This window comes from Lissotriton vulgaris, chromosome 3_1 (genome assembly GCF_964263255.1).
Source record: "Lissotriton vulgaris chromosome 3_1, aLisVul1.2, whole genome shotgun sequence".
NCBI classification, from domain to species: Eukaryota; Metazoa; Chordata; class Amphibia; order Caudata; family Salamandridae; genus Lissotriton; species Lissotriton vulgaris.
In genome coordinates this window covers 1,454,042,855-1,454,057,283 of record NC_141689.1, presented here as the reverse complement: position 1 = coordinate 1,454,057,283, position 14,429 = coordinate 1,454,042,855, and the positions used below count along the sequence as shown (strand labels likewise).

The following is a 14,429-nucleotide window of genomic DNA, read 5'->3' as shown; positions in this document are numbered from 1 at the left end:
TAAAACTGGGACACAGTCTGTAACATGGGCAGTCCGTTGGAACAGCCAGTTTTATATGCATCTAGCACCCATTGGTCATATTTAGAACTCGTGCTCTTCAAAGGAGTAGTTCAGTTAGCATAGAATATCATAATATAACAAAACAAAGCTTAGCATCAATCAGTAATGCATAACTTCACATGAATTCCGTCAGTGGTCCTGTCCAGTGACCATTACACTTCCACACAGACCACATGATGGGATCACTATTCCACTCTTCTTAATCACTGACAGTCAGAACAAGGAGTTAAGACAGTCAACAAAAATGTTAAACCATTAAATACAGAATCCGGTATGTGTCACAGGCTATAACATATGAAGCAAACATGGGGTCCTACCCATTAGAAGAAGTGCAGATCGGACAACAAACATTTTTATGTACAAGGGATCCAATGTGGTTCAAATCTTTCAATCTATTCAGCTTTGCTGACGTACAGACCTCAGACTAGTGTTAGATGCTATTACTGAACATTAGTTCAACTTTTTCAAAACACAGGCTGCAACTCGTGACTAAATACTTTTTAACAAGGCTTAAACACGTTTCATGAATTCATCATGACTTCTCTGCCATGCTCCCATCACATCACTGATACAAATTACATTAAAAGTCCTGCCACCCGCTATATAAAATGCCATCTAGTATATTTCACCCAAAGCCATAGATAATTTAAATTACTTAATAACACTCCAATGAGCTGTCCAGTTACCTAGACAAAGGAAAGGCCAGAGAGGACTAGGGACTGAAACTATCTGTAACCTTAATATTACACTTTTCCCAGCTGTACAGTCTCCATGTTAATGCAAACACATACACACATCGGGAAACAGCGTTTAAAATGCTGTTAGTACAATGTGGTTCCTTTACAACGCGGTCAGTAAAACAATGGCGTTGCTACCACACATACCATTGCATCGCAAGTCGTTTCAACGACTTGCTGTAGGGGTCGCGCTGGTGTTGGATTTACACCTTCCCTGCTGTTGCACAAACTGGAGTAGGAATAGTACATAATACTAGTCGTAAGTCCAGCGCGCCCCCTACAGCAAGTATTTGAAATTACTTTCTATGTAATCATTCGCGTTGAAACAACGCGGGTGTTGTAACGGCCATGTCGTAATGGAATGCGTGAAAAGCGCATTCGTTGAAATGAGTCCTATTCCACACATAATATCAAACACATAAACTCCAATTAAGTGAGTACTTACTATCCTAACTCCATGCTCCCTGTGAAACTGGAAAAAAGGTAAAAGGCAATAGCCCAACAGGTATCAGTTCAAAGACAGTAATGCATGTATGCTGAAAGCATTCCAGGAACAAGAAAAAAGGAGACTCAATTGGTTTTTCTTTAGGTTGTTATTCACCAAATATATCAAACAAAGTTACATTAGGGTATACAGTTGAAGCAGCACTATTTAGAGAGAATCATGTGACAACCCGAAGGCACTTGGTGCATAGCAATATATACAAGTGAATAGAGGTGACGACGCAAGTGATCAGAGTGAACAGCGTGGATGGCGCAAAGTGAACAATAGTGTAAATAATGTACAGGGGTGGCTCAAAGAATAACAATTTACATCAATTGTATTCATTATTTTCCATTTTTTCGTGAGCCATTTGGAAGAAATATGCCTAAAATTGCGCTGAGGTGTCGACGGCGTTTCGATCCTCTTGACTAGGGATCGTCTTCAGGACGGGGATGTCCAGTTTATGAAGTGCTGCGGGGGCAAAAGGGAGAGATCAGGGTGGGCTAAGGCGGATAGACAGGTGGGGGCTGTGGAGAGTGCGAGAGGGCGAATGTGAATGAACAGCGATGCCTAGGTCTGGGTGTGGACGAGGCACCAATAAAAGGGTAATGATTGTGAAGATCTGGACATAATTGCCGACAGTGGTGAGGTGGGATGGTTTGGAGTCAACCGTGAAGATTATGAGCGAGCGGTCAAGAATTATGACAAGACTAAGAACAACGCGGATGAATACACCTAGATGTTCAGGTATAGTGATGCCTTGTGCAGTTAGAGGTGGAAGGTCTGTTCGTGTGGCTAACACTATGCAGATGCAATGGGCTGCGTCCAGTGAAACTGGGGCAGGTTATACAACAGACCAAAGCAAATACAACTGCACTTTGACTTTTTTTATGCACTCACTTGAAAGCACTTAAGCACACCCATTGGGCGTGGTTAACTTAGCACAGTGGTCCTCCCAGAGATGGTGTTTGTTTGGCTTGGTCAGGGTTTACCTATAATCTAAGTACCAATGGACCCTACAATGTGTTGAGAATGCCCATACATACAGACTTATGCAGACAATACTCAGTGGGTTAACGCAAAATGATGCCCCAGCACCACACCCACCCCCTAGAATGTATTGAGGGCCCCCTGAACATCCGATATCTCAGTTAAACATTAGTCTTGCGTTGGTGCCCCCCTCAAGGTTTGGTGTTCCCTTGAAGGGTGACTTCCCCCCTGCGGGGTTTCAGGGGCCTGCGTTACACCCCTGACAATACCTGCATACACACAATGTATACGTTAATGGTTTGATGGTTGCTAAATAAATTGCGGAGTATTATTGTAAAGCAATCAACCATCACTAAAACGACAAATGCTTAAAATCAGGCTCCAAGCCAAATGCTAATACAATTGCAACTTAGAGCATTTCAAGCATGCTACGAGCAAAGCCACTCTTTCTATCTGCACTCTGCAGCCTCCCCGCCCCCCCTCCCCCATGCTGTCATTCTTGATCCAAGGGTCCTGATTAATTAGGATTTATTCCCCTCTGCTGCTCAACCAGCAACGACAGACACGTTGCCACATGCGAGAATTCACACCACCGGAAAGTCAAACAAAACTAGGTGACCTTTTTGCTAGCTCAATGTTTCATTCATTTGGCACTGTGTGCCTGAGTAAAGCACACTCCCTAAATAACTCCGACGGCGAATGGGAGCATTATACACAAAGGACTTTGGGGTTGCCGCAAGAAGGTGCAACAGTACAAGTAAAAGCAGCAGGTTTCCAATAGAAACAAGTCAATACATGAAATGCCCACGGTATATCTCGTTTCGTGGGAGCTGTGCACGCTCTGGGTCTGCTACGCACGCACATACGCGTGCCTCCTGGGCCAGGTGACTTCCAATGAAAAAAAGACACCAGCGGCGAGCGCTTACACAGCACAGAGAACCACAGCAGCCCAGCAACTTCCGGCAATATCAGGCACTTCAGGGCCAGCAGCAACCAATACCTGGAGGGAGGAGGGCGGCAGTGTCCCCTCTACACCGGCCCACTTTCCTCCTTTACCCTCACGGGGACAAGCCCCCATGCAGGATACTTTTTCCCGCAGCACGGCACGCGCAGCTTCGGGGAAAACATTAAATATTACTCAAGCAAGGGCGAATACACCACAGGTATCACGAATACAGCCCCCCATACAGCTGTGAAAAATTCCATTTTTTTATATTAAAGACAGTGGAACACAGCTGTTCAATGATGAGAATTGCAATTCAAATACGCGCAGTCTAACATCAGTCGCACAGGACGCGGCTTGGGCAGTAGTGCTGGCTGGGGGCTCACGTGCAATGCGGTGTTTTTCTGGCTGTCCAGCCTCTTTCATCACTTCAGCGCTGCGCTCCCGCAGACACACAAACACACTCATAGCTTCATTGCTCCATGGCTGTGTCTGTGCCCAAGCCACCTTAATCCCCACCACCTGCATACCCAGTGCCACGCAGGGTGCGCGTCCTTAGCTCGACCCTTCCTTCTTGCCTCCTCTAAAGGCTGCCAATAGTAAGTGGACAAGCGCAGGAACGGTGCCAAGCAAAGAAGGGGCAGGGGGCACTAACAATTTACCGGCAGCCAGTCGCATCGCTCCCCGAGGCCTGGGTTTAAGCACAGGTTTCAGAGTCAGCACAGTGGTGCCTGCCGCCGCCACACAGACCCAGCCGCAGTCACATCAATCAGAGGGGACGCAGGGGTCGGGAAATATCACACAAGCAGGAGAGACGGTGGGTTACCTTTCAGGGTTTCCTATCTGTCAGATCCGGGTCCTTCTTCTCGCTCCCGTCTCCCTGCGGTCGCTGCTGATACGTCCTTTCCTTCCAGCACGGAGACGCCTTATTTTGTAATCCAGTGGCCAGGAAGGGTCTCCATGACCCGGGCGCCCATCGGCCAGGTAGCACAGGGGGTGGCAGCCGGTAGCACGGGCCGGCTATGTTTAGGGTGAAAACAGCGGAGGAGGAGGAGGAGGTGGAGTCCCAGCACTATTATGAGCGCGTGTGTATTAGCTGCCACCTCACTGAAGGAGCAGCGCTTTCCCTTTCCGTCCTCCTCCTGGCTCCCTCTCTCCTCCTCCGCCGCCTCCTCTGCGTGTTGTGTCAGCTCAGACGCCGCCCACAGCTCTCCCTCTGACAGGAGAGAGGAAGCGTGGGCCGCGCACGGTGTTACAGTAGGGCCAGGAGTACAGTCGAGTTCATGCTGCTGTCAGCGCAGGGACCCGGACGGGGTCAGTCTGCCGAGTATTCGCATACCATAGCCCACCTCGCAGAGCACCTACTCAAAGCTTAGGGACCTTGTGGGATGAGTGGTACCCTACCTTTTCTAGCTGCAGCAGCATAACGTGTTATTGATTTAGCATCAAGACGTATCTAGTGTTTTAGTAAAACATTCGCCTTTCATTACAAAAATGTTTTGCACTACGTACATCATAGAAATGTAAGCTAGAAACGTAGTACAATGATAACATTCAAATAAAGGACATGCAAAAGAGCACGATATGAATGACAATTTTTTAAATATGTGTTGCCTTTGAAAATATATAATTTAATAGCATTGTTATTCACAAAGACAATAGCTTACACTTTCCTAATGCGAGTCCTGTTGGCTATGGCAATGCTTATTGGTAGCAAGCAAGGACAGTGCTGTTGTGGTGCTGAGTGATGATGTGTTTGGGCTGAGTGATGTGGTGGTGTATTAGAGTGATGTGGTGGTGTAATAGAAAGATGTGGTGGTGTCCCAGAGTGATGTGGTGGTGTCAGAGAGTGATGTGGTGGTGCCCCAGAGTGATATGGTGGTGTTCCTGAGTGATGTGCTGGTGTCCCTGAGTGACGTGGTGGTGCCCCTGAGTGATGTGGTGGTGCCCCCGAGTGATGTGGTGGTGTCCCCGAGTGATGTGGTGGCGTCCCCGAGTGATGTGGTGGTGTTCCTGAGTGATGTGGTGGTGTCCCTGAGTGATGTGGTGGTGTCCCTGAGTGATGTGGTGGTGTCTGTGAGAGATGTGGGGGTGTCCCTGGGTGATGTGGTGGTACCACTGAGTGATGTGGTGGTGTCTGTGAGTGATGTGGCGGTGTCCCCGAGTGATGTGGTGGTGTTCCTGAGTGATGCGTTGGTGTCCCTGAGTGATGTGGTGGTGTTCCTCAGTGATGTGGTGGTGTCCCTGAGTGATGTGGTGGTGTCTGTGAGAGATGTGGGGGTGTCCCTGAGTGATGTGGTGGTACCACTGAGTGATGTGGTGGTGTCTGTGAGTGATGTGGTGGTGTCCCTGAGTGATGTGGTGGTGCCCCAGAGTGATGGGGTGGTGTCTGTGAGTGATGTGGTGGTGCCCCCGAGTGATGTGGTGGTGTCCCCGAGTGATGTGGTGGTGTCCCGATGTGATGTGGTGGTGTTCCTGAGTGATGTGGTGGTGTCCCTGAGTGATGTGGTGGTGCACCTGAGTGATGTGGTGGTGCCCCTGAGTGATGTGGTGGTGTCTGTGAGTGATGTGGTGGTGTCCCTGAGTGATTTGGTGGTGTCCCTGAGTGATGAGGTGGTGTCCCTGAGTGATGTGGTGCAGCAGCACAGAAACTGAAGCTAAGAACACGCAGGGTTGAGTGCTACAAAGCCCTTTCAGTTTCAAAGCACAGAATGATGGAGCCGGGAAAAAGCAAGGGGAAACAGGAAAACACAGGGAGAGTGTATAAGGATAGAGGCAGTGAGGGCTGGGGCTTGGACAGCAATCACGTACGGGGTCGAAAAGGCACTGTGGTGGTGCCCGTGAGTGGTGCTCCTGAGTGATGTGGTGGTGCCCCTGAGTGATGTGGTGGTCTCCCTGAGTGATGTGGTGGTGCCCCTGAGTGATGAGGTGGTGTCCCTGAGTGATGTGGTGCAGCAGCACAGAAACTGAAGCTAAGAACACGCAGGGTTGAGTGCTACAAAGCCCTTTCAGTTTCAAAGCACAGAATGATGGAGCCGGGAAAAAGCAAGGGGAAACAGGAAAACACAGGGAGAGTGTATAAGGATAGAGGCAGTGAGGGCTGGGGCTAGGACAGCAATCAAGTACGGGGTCGAAAAGGCACTGAATGGGAGAACACGGAAAACACCCAGGGCCAAGGAAGGAAGAGGCAAGCACAGAAGCAAAACAAGCTCTCTGCATTTCTGTGGCGGGGTGGGGGAGCGGGAACGCATTTCTTTGAAGTCTGATGCGGGGGGCGGGAGAGCGGCAGTCTTTGAAGTATGATTGGGGGGGAGCGGCAGCCTTTGAAGTCTGATGCGAGGCACAGACAAATGGTGGTGTGTGACGTGGCTGGTTTGTGCACGCGCATAGATCACATGAACTGTGTCTAATCCGGCGTTTTGGTAGACTGTTCTTTACCCCTTACTATATTCTTGCCGGAGCAAGCGCATTGGCTCAGGCGAGACCTAAATAGCTCCTTCACTTTGAATGTTATGCACCGATTGAAGCAACCATGCGATTCAGACACAGTCTAGGAAGGTTTTTTACATTTGCTTCCTTCTTTCTTTGCACTTTCATTCCATTTGCTTTTTTTCTTGCCTTTGCCACCCTGTTTGCCTCCACCCCAAAGCACTCTCATGGTTTCATCATTCATATAGTGTTATTTGCTAGCTTCTGTTTGATCTTGCGACCTGAGAGTCACAGTTTAAAGTTAAAAAAGGGCCATTAAAAACAATGTAATCTGTCCATTGGTGCCCACGCTGAAGTTGATATAGCGGGTACTTCCATACGTTCTTGCAAGTTACCACCCTTCTGTGATGCTGTTTCTGGTGGATACTCTCGCAGCAGGTTGCTCATCTTTAGAATATCCCAGGTGCCAGACTGAATGTGGAAACTCACCCAATAACAAATGCTGCGTACTAACATATGGTGCTGCATGAAGTAGGGTTGCATACTGATTTCAGTCTCTTAATCTTTCTCCTCCACCGTCAAATGCAGATCATTGTAAACAAATTGTCGGTGACAGTTTGCCACACTGATGTGCGCTTCATTTCTTTTAAGTCAGAGTTTATTGAAAACCAAAGGAAAAAAAGAACAGCAGTATAATAAGCTTAATAAATCTTAGTTTACATAGGGATTATACAGAGAGATAAGAAATGCAACGGCTACAATAAACAAGCTGAATGCTGGGTGGGAATAAAAAGGGGGGGAGGAAGCAGGAAAAAAGGGGAAACAATATATTATGTTGCTACAAAGATTGAAGAAAAACAAAATATGAAATTAAACACTGTAGGCACATTAATACTTAGGAATGAGATATTTCAATATAAATACATAGGCATGAACTATAATATATTAATATTTTAAGTAAAAGACAACATGGTGTATTTACGGCGGTTTCCGGACATCAGCCAATGTATTTACAGCATTAACAGCAGAAACAATTGAGAAAGCAGACCAGGATAAGTATGTGGTAAGTGGAAGCCATAAAAGATCTCTTTTAATTGCAAGAGAGATAGGGGTGACATACTTGGTGTGGATTCTGTGACAAAAACACACCACATTCCACCAGGCTTTGAAAGTATCTTTATCCGCTTGCTTCCAGTTTGAGGTTATTGAATGAAAAGCTACAGCTAATAATAAATAAACAACTTGAAGTTTGATGGTGATTGAGGCCATTGAGGTGACAGTGAACCTAAGAAAATGTTGGGTAGAGAAAAGGGTACATTAACTCTAAAATTCTTATTAATTTGCTTGCCAGAACTGAAAGATATTAGGGCAGTCAAATAGCATGTGTTTACATTAGCAGGAGAATAGGGACAGGACCAGCAGGTAGATGGAGTACTAGATGAGAAAGATGTTAATGTTGCAGGGGAAAGTAATAGACGTTGATAAACAAAATAAAGGGTTTGAGCAGTATTAGCATCTCTTGATGTCTTGTGGATCTTAAGCCACAATTTTTCCCAGATGGAGGCTGGCCAGCATTGTGTTAAATCCCTCTCCCATGCCAACGCAGTCTTTGACTTGAGCCTTTCCAAAGGTGATAATAAACATTTGCAAATAGAAGACGCAGAGAAAATGTAAATGACCTCGAGACCATTGCTTTGTTAGACCTGATGGCGGGAGCAACTGGTGATGGGACCCACCCATAGCGCAGGACATTTGTTGGATGGTAAATTTTCTGACCATCCATCATTAGCTTTTACGGGGACATGGCCAGTTACTTGGTCTGACCACATGGCTGTGAGGTTTGAAATAACACTTAAGAAACTTCCTAATGCAGAACAGGGCCGCATTGGAGTAAAGGGTGGTAGAGCTTGGAATAAGCTGGTAGGGTCAAGCTTGGAGACGCCCCTACTGGCTTCCATGGAGGAGCTCCAATTAGAAGTGGAAGAAGCCAATTTGGCCTATACGGGAAGGCTAGAGCAAGTTTGTGCCACGTTAGTGCCATTAAATAGGGGTCACTCTCATAGAGCTTCCCCCTCGGCTCCATGGTATACGGATGACCTCAGAAGGCTTAAACTAGGCTGTAAAAGGTTGGAGAGGGATTGGCGTAAAGGCTATAAGGAATCAGATAAGCTGAATTTAAATCAGAGCCTCCTTGAATACAAGAAAATGATATTCCAGGCAAAACAAGAGTATTTTACAAGCCGGATTAAATTGGCCAGTAATTCTTCAAAGGAACTATTCAGAACAGTTTCCTGCCTCGCATCCCCGAAAGTACCGGGACCTCAACCTGGTCAAGAGTTGTGCGAGGCCCTGACCAAGTTTTTCCTGACCAAAGTAAATACTATTTTTAATTTTAAACTCTTCTTGGACGCAGATAGGAGCGACCCACTTAGCCTTAGCCAGAATGTTGGGAGAATTCCAGGGACCCAAGTTACAGCAGTTTACACCGGTGAGCACGAAGGAGACAAATAAATTGCTTCTTGCTGTGAATTCAGGTTCCCCCTATGACCCGTGCCCGGCAACGGTAGCCAAGATGGCATCCGTACCCATTGCCGCAGCATTAACAACAATTTCAATAATATGTTTGCGACTGGACTATTCCCTTTGTTTTGGAAACAAGCTTCTGTTCTTCCGCTGCTGAAAAAAGCAAATTTGGATATAACGGACCCTAATAATTATCGTCCCATTTCGAGGCTTCTATTACCTGCCAAATTAATTGAAAAAATGATGAACCATCAACTCAGTGCGTTTTAGGGGCCGCGCGGGCCCTAGACTCCTCCCAACATGGGTTCAGAGCCGGCCACAGTACTGAGTCCGCTCTGATTAACGCAATGGAGGAAATCAGAGAAATACTGGACCTCGGAGGCAGAGCGGCTCTGGTCCTATTGGACTTATCCTCTGCCTTCGATACTGTACATCATGGGATTCTGATGGACCAGCTGAAGAAATGTGGGGTACATTGGAAAGCATGGGATATCTTGAAAGCTTTTTTAACTAATAGAGAGCAGTGTGTAGCAATGGGTGACTACGTATCAAAACCATTTGTGTTGCCCTGCGGTGTTCCACAGGGCTCTTCCCTAAGCCCCACACTGTTTAATATATACGTTACCTCGCTGGCTCCTAAAGTCAGGTCATTTGGTTTTGATTTAACATCCTATGCAGATGACACACACATTGTGGAGTCACTGCTACCTGGCAAGGAAGATGGAATAGCCATGCAATTTCAGGAATGTATGTTGGCAGTAGGAAGATGGATGGCTGATAATTGCCTCAAATTAAATACAGCAAAAACGTAAGTCATTATATTTGGCGCAAAGGAGGACTCCCGGAGTCCTTGCTGGTGTCCGGAGGAGATGGGTTCCCCCTCTACTGTTTGCCAAGGTGAAGAACCTGGGTGTCTTAATTGACGACCAACTTACCTTTAGGCCCCAGGTCAATGCCGTAGCTTCGTCAGTATATTTTATAATAAAATGATTCGAAAGATCCTCCCTTTCCTTCCGGAGAGCAGTAGAAAAACGGTTACTACTTCATTAGTGCTGTCCCGCATACATTATTGCAACAGCCTGCTTCTGAATGCCCAACAGGGGCTACTTAATAAAATGCAAGTGTTGCAAAATGCGGCAGCAGGACTCTGAAGGGCATACCGGAGTATGCCTCCATCTCGTCAGAAATCACAAAATTACACTGGCTGTCAGTGCGGAAGTGGATTTCTTTTAAGGCCTTGTGTTTGGTCTTTAAGGCCCTGCAAGGCCTGGGGCCTGCTTGCCTGAAGGAGTACTTTCAATGGTACATTCCTCCCAGACATCTAAGATCATCTGGGCTGTGGTTGGTTAAAGTCCCTCGTATAAAGAAATCCCTGTGGGGAGGTAGGAGCTTTGTGTTGGGGGAAACGAAGGCCTGGAATGCCTTGCCCCTCGCCTTGAGGAATATGACAGATTTGATGGCTTTCAGGAGAGGCATTAAACTTGGCTGTTTACACAATAATTTCCATTCCGGCCTGAACTTTTAGGAGTATTCATCTAGCGCCAAAAATAAATAAATAAATCAATAAAATAAGAGATGGAAGTATCCAATAAGGGGAAAATTGTAGAGCATGCTATAGGAAGATTGGGGGTAGTTAAAAACCTTGGTTCTCCAAGATTTCCAGTAAATGGTACGATTTTTGATAAGTAATAATGTATTGCGCAAAATGAACTGTTGAGATAGAAAAGTAATAGAAGGATAAGAAGATGGTAGAAGAGAAGCTAAAAGTTTACGAGTGTGAGAAATAACGGAAGAACGGAAGGAGTAGATACTATTAATGAAGGCAAAGGTTTATTGAAAGTCAAAAGGGGAGGCAACATTTTTTTCTATAGATATCCACCCTGGGGTATGTGTAGACGGATCAGAGGAAAGCCAACGGGAAGCTTGTTTTAGGGAAAAGGCATAGTGATAAGATTTGAAGTCAGGGAATTTAAAGCCTCCATTAGATGTGTCCTTTTTTAGAGAGGACAAAGCTATTCGAGGAGGCTTGTCCTTCCAAAGAAACTTCACTAAAAATGAATCAATTTTCTTAAAATAGTATCCAGGAATGTGCACAGGAATCATAGACAGAATGTAATGAATCAGAGGGATGAGCATCATCTTGATCGAATCCAATCGTCCCACCAAGACAGAAAAAGAGCATGCCAACGTGTAATAGTATCATTTAACATTTTGATGACGTGGTCAAAATTTAAGATTAAAGTCTCAGAGATAGTCGAGGAGAACAATAGGCCTAAGTATTTTAACTTAGAAGGTTGCCAGGAAAATGCTTAAGGCATAAAACATTGGGGGGGGGCAAGACTTCACATTTATCCGGGTTAAGGCGATTGCCTGCTAACCGAGAAAACATATCAACCTGATAGAGAAAAGGAGGAAGAAGAGAAATAGCTGGGTTAGAACAATATAAATGTATATCACCAGTGTATACAAACATTTTAACTTGAAGCAGGGCTAGTTGGAAACCAGAGATCTGAGCATCCTGTCTAATTTTAGTTAAAAAGGGTTCTAATGCCACTACAAAAAATAAAGGTGATAAGGGACATCCTTGTCGTACCCCTCTAGACAGAGAAAATAATCTGAGATTTTACCATTAGCGAAAATAGAGGCTCTGGGGCCTGAATATAGTAAAGAAATTAAGGAGATCAATTTGGGAGTCAAACCTATCCATTATAAAGCATCAAACATAAAATCCCATCCAATCCTGTCAAATGCTTTTTCAGCATCTAAAGCGATAGCAGCAATAGGATAGTCTAAGGAAAAGGCCTTGCTTAGGACATTGAAAGAGACTCTAGAATTATCAGAGGATAATCGACTCTTTACGAAGCCGGGTTGCTCAGGTCCAATAAGTTCAAGTAGGATAGAGTCAATGCGTAGTGTCAACATTTTAGCGAAAATCTTATAGTCTGTGTTGACTAAAGAAACTTAAAAAGAGGTAGTCAATACGGGATTGTGATTGAGGGGTGAATAGTAACTGTATTCTCGAAGATCTGGATGACATAGCCTCTAAATATCGACTAGAGATTTACAATGTATGGTGGAGGTAAGTTGTGAATACATTTTAATGTTTACAAATTTACCTAGAGAATGGAGAATGTCAGTCCAGTTTGGAGTCATTAATTTGATTGCAGTCACCACCAAAAACAATTTAAGCATCATCAAACAAAAGTAATTTATCACAAACCTATGACCAAAATACTTTGTCAACGTAAACTGGGCAATATACATTAAATATGACTAAAGGTATTTAATCTATAAGTAATTTAACAATAACCCAACAACCACCAGAGTCAGATTGTTGATGAACAACTGATACATTACATTTTTTATGACAGAGAATCAAAACACCATTTTTCTTACCCAAGGCCAGGGAAGCAAATATATTGCAGACCCAACATTTCTTTAACTTAGAAGCTTCAGCTTCAGATAGATGTAATATCTGGAGTAATGCAATGTCAGTTTTTAACTTAGCTAAATGGGTTAACACCTGTTTTCTTTTAATGGGATTACCTAATCCCTTAATATTCCATGTAGTAACTCTGAATGTGACCGGAAGGTTAAAATATAAACAATCATTAAGCATACAGTGATATAAACAATCATAAAATTAAGAAAAAGTGAAAGGCTAAGAGTATAACGATAAGAGCATTGTTTGATCAGGAGAGAAGGGAAAAAGGAAGCAACCAAATAAGTAAAAAGAAAAAGTATTGCTTGATTAGGAAAGAAAGGGAAGAGGGAGCAACAGAATGAATATTAGGAAGAAATAAGAAAAATAAAGAAATAGTATGGAGGATCTAAGAGGAAGGAAGAACATAACAGAAAGCAAAGAGACAGTACAAGTCATGATACAGAACAAAAAGACAGGTTATGTCATACAAATGATGATTGAAAAACATACCTACGCACAAGTCGAAGTGAGGGATGGCAACATCAGAAGATGGCGACGACATCACCGGAACTCCACCGAACCTCAGTGTAATCATGGGTAAAATATCAACATATAGGAGAGACCACAAGGGAAGCGAATGACGGGAAGAAACTACACCTGTTTAAGAGGGAAAGAAAGCATTATAGATAGGAAAATACACTCAAAGAGATAGAAAAGAGAGACGACAGTAGGTAAAACACCTTAATGCAGTGAACAATACAAAAATACAAGCAAAAACAACAATCAAGGAGTTACATAGACATCAAACAGTTAAACATGGCGATGCAAAATAACAAATAAAGTAGATTTTGAAGTGTCCATAACCACAGCTCTATGTTGACGAAGGAATTCCTGCAATATAGCTGGATCATCAAATGTAATAGTCCTTCCCTTATAGGTGACCTGGAAAAGGTAGGGATGGACTAGTCCAAATCTGGCATTTATAGAACACAGTTGTGGGCGAAGATCAAGAATATTTTTGTGATGATCAGCTGGAACTTTAGCCACATCTTGAGAGAAAAATAGATGTTGACCCTCCCCAAATATTTGTTTTTTTAGCTTGACTACAGACAGAACTTGTATGAGATCTATATATTGCAAGAAAAACATGATGACTCTGCGAGGTCTTGCAGAAATCTTGGGACCAAGTCTATGAGCCCTTTGAATGTTAAAAGAATAAGTAAAAGGAAGGTCCAAGAGCTTAGGCAAGAATGTTGCAACAAAGACGGTTGGGTTTGAACCCTCAATATTTTATATTTATAATATAAGACCGTAAATTCAAAGATTGTTTCTGCAAATTTGATATTCTCAATCCTATGATTGCTTCTTAAGCAGAGAAATTTCAGACTCCAGAGTTGAGATGCGAGAACATGAAACCTGAAGAGAGTCCGTTCTTTGTTCCACAACAAGCATACACAACTCCAATGAAGACCATTTATCATCCAGGTATTGCAAGGTTGTATTGGTTTCCTCCATGAAGGGTTTCAAAGCATGAATTTCTTCAAGGATTATATCCATGAAGATGAGTTCACTGGAGAAGGAGGATCTTTTTTCAGTCGTTTGGTGGAAATCGCAGGTAGTTTGCTTGAAAGATGTGATTTTGGAATGGTGCCTGTCATGCGATGAGGTTTCTAAGGGGAAATGTCCTCCATGTCGTTGAGAGCAGAGTCAGAGTCTGAGTGCGCAGAAAGTTTGGAGTACGTACTGAGTTTAAGGTTTCTTATTCTTCCCATAGAAGTTATAAAGGAGATTTAGTAAACAAAGCTTACATTTTGAGTATTTCGAAAACAATACTGTAGA

At 44.2% G+C, this 14,429-nt stretch overlaps 1 protein-coding gene across 1 annotated transcript in view; it reads right to left on the bottom strand.

The window, feature by feature from the left end:
* CCSER1 (coiled-coil serine rich protein 1) overlaps positions 1-4,299 on the bottom strand; it is a 2,474,954-nt gene extending 2,470,655 nt beyond the window's left edge. The window contains exon 1 of the mRNA XM_086961938.1: positions 4,041-4,299. The gene's annotated coding sequence lies outside the window, so the exon portion shown is untranslated. The remainder of the gene's footprint in view (positions 1-4,040) is intronic.
* Between the last annotated feature and the right edge of the window lie 10,130 nt (positions 4,300-14,429).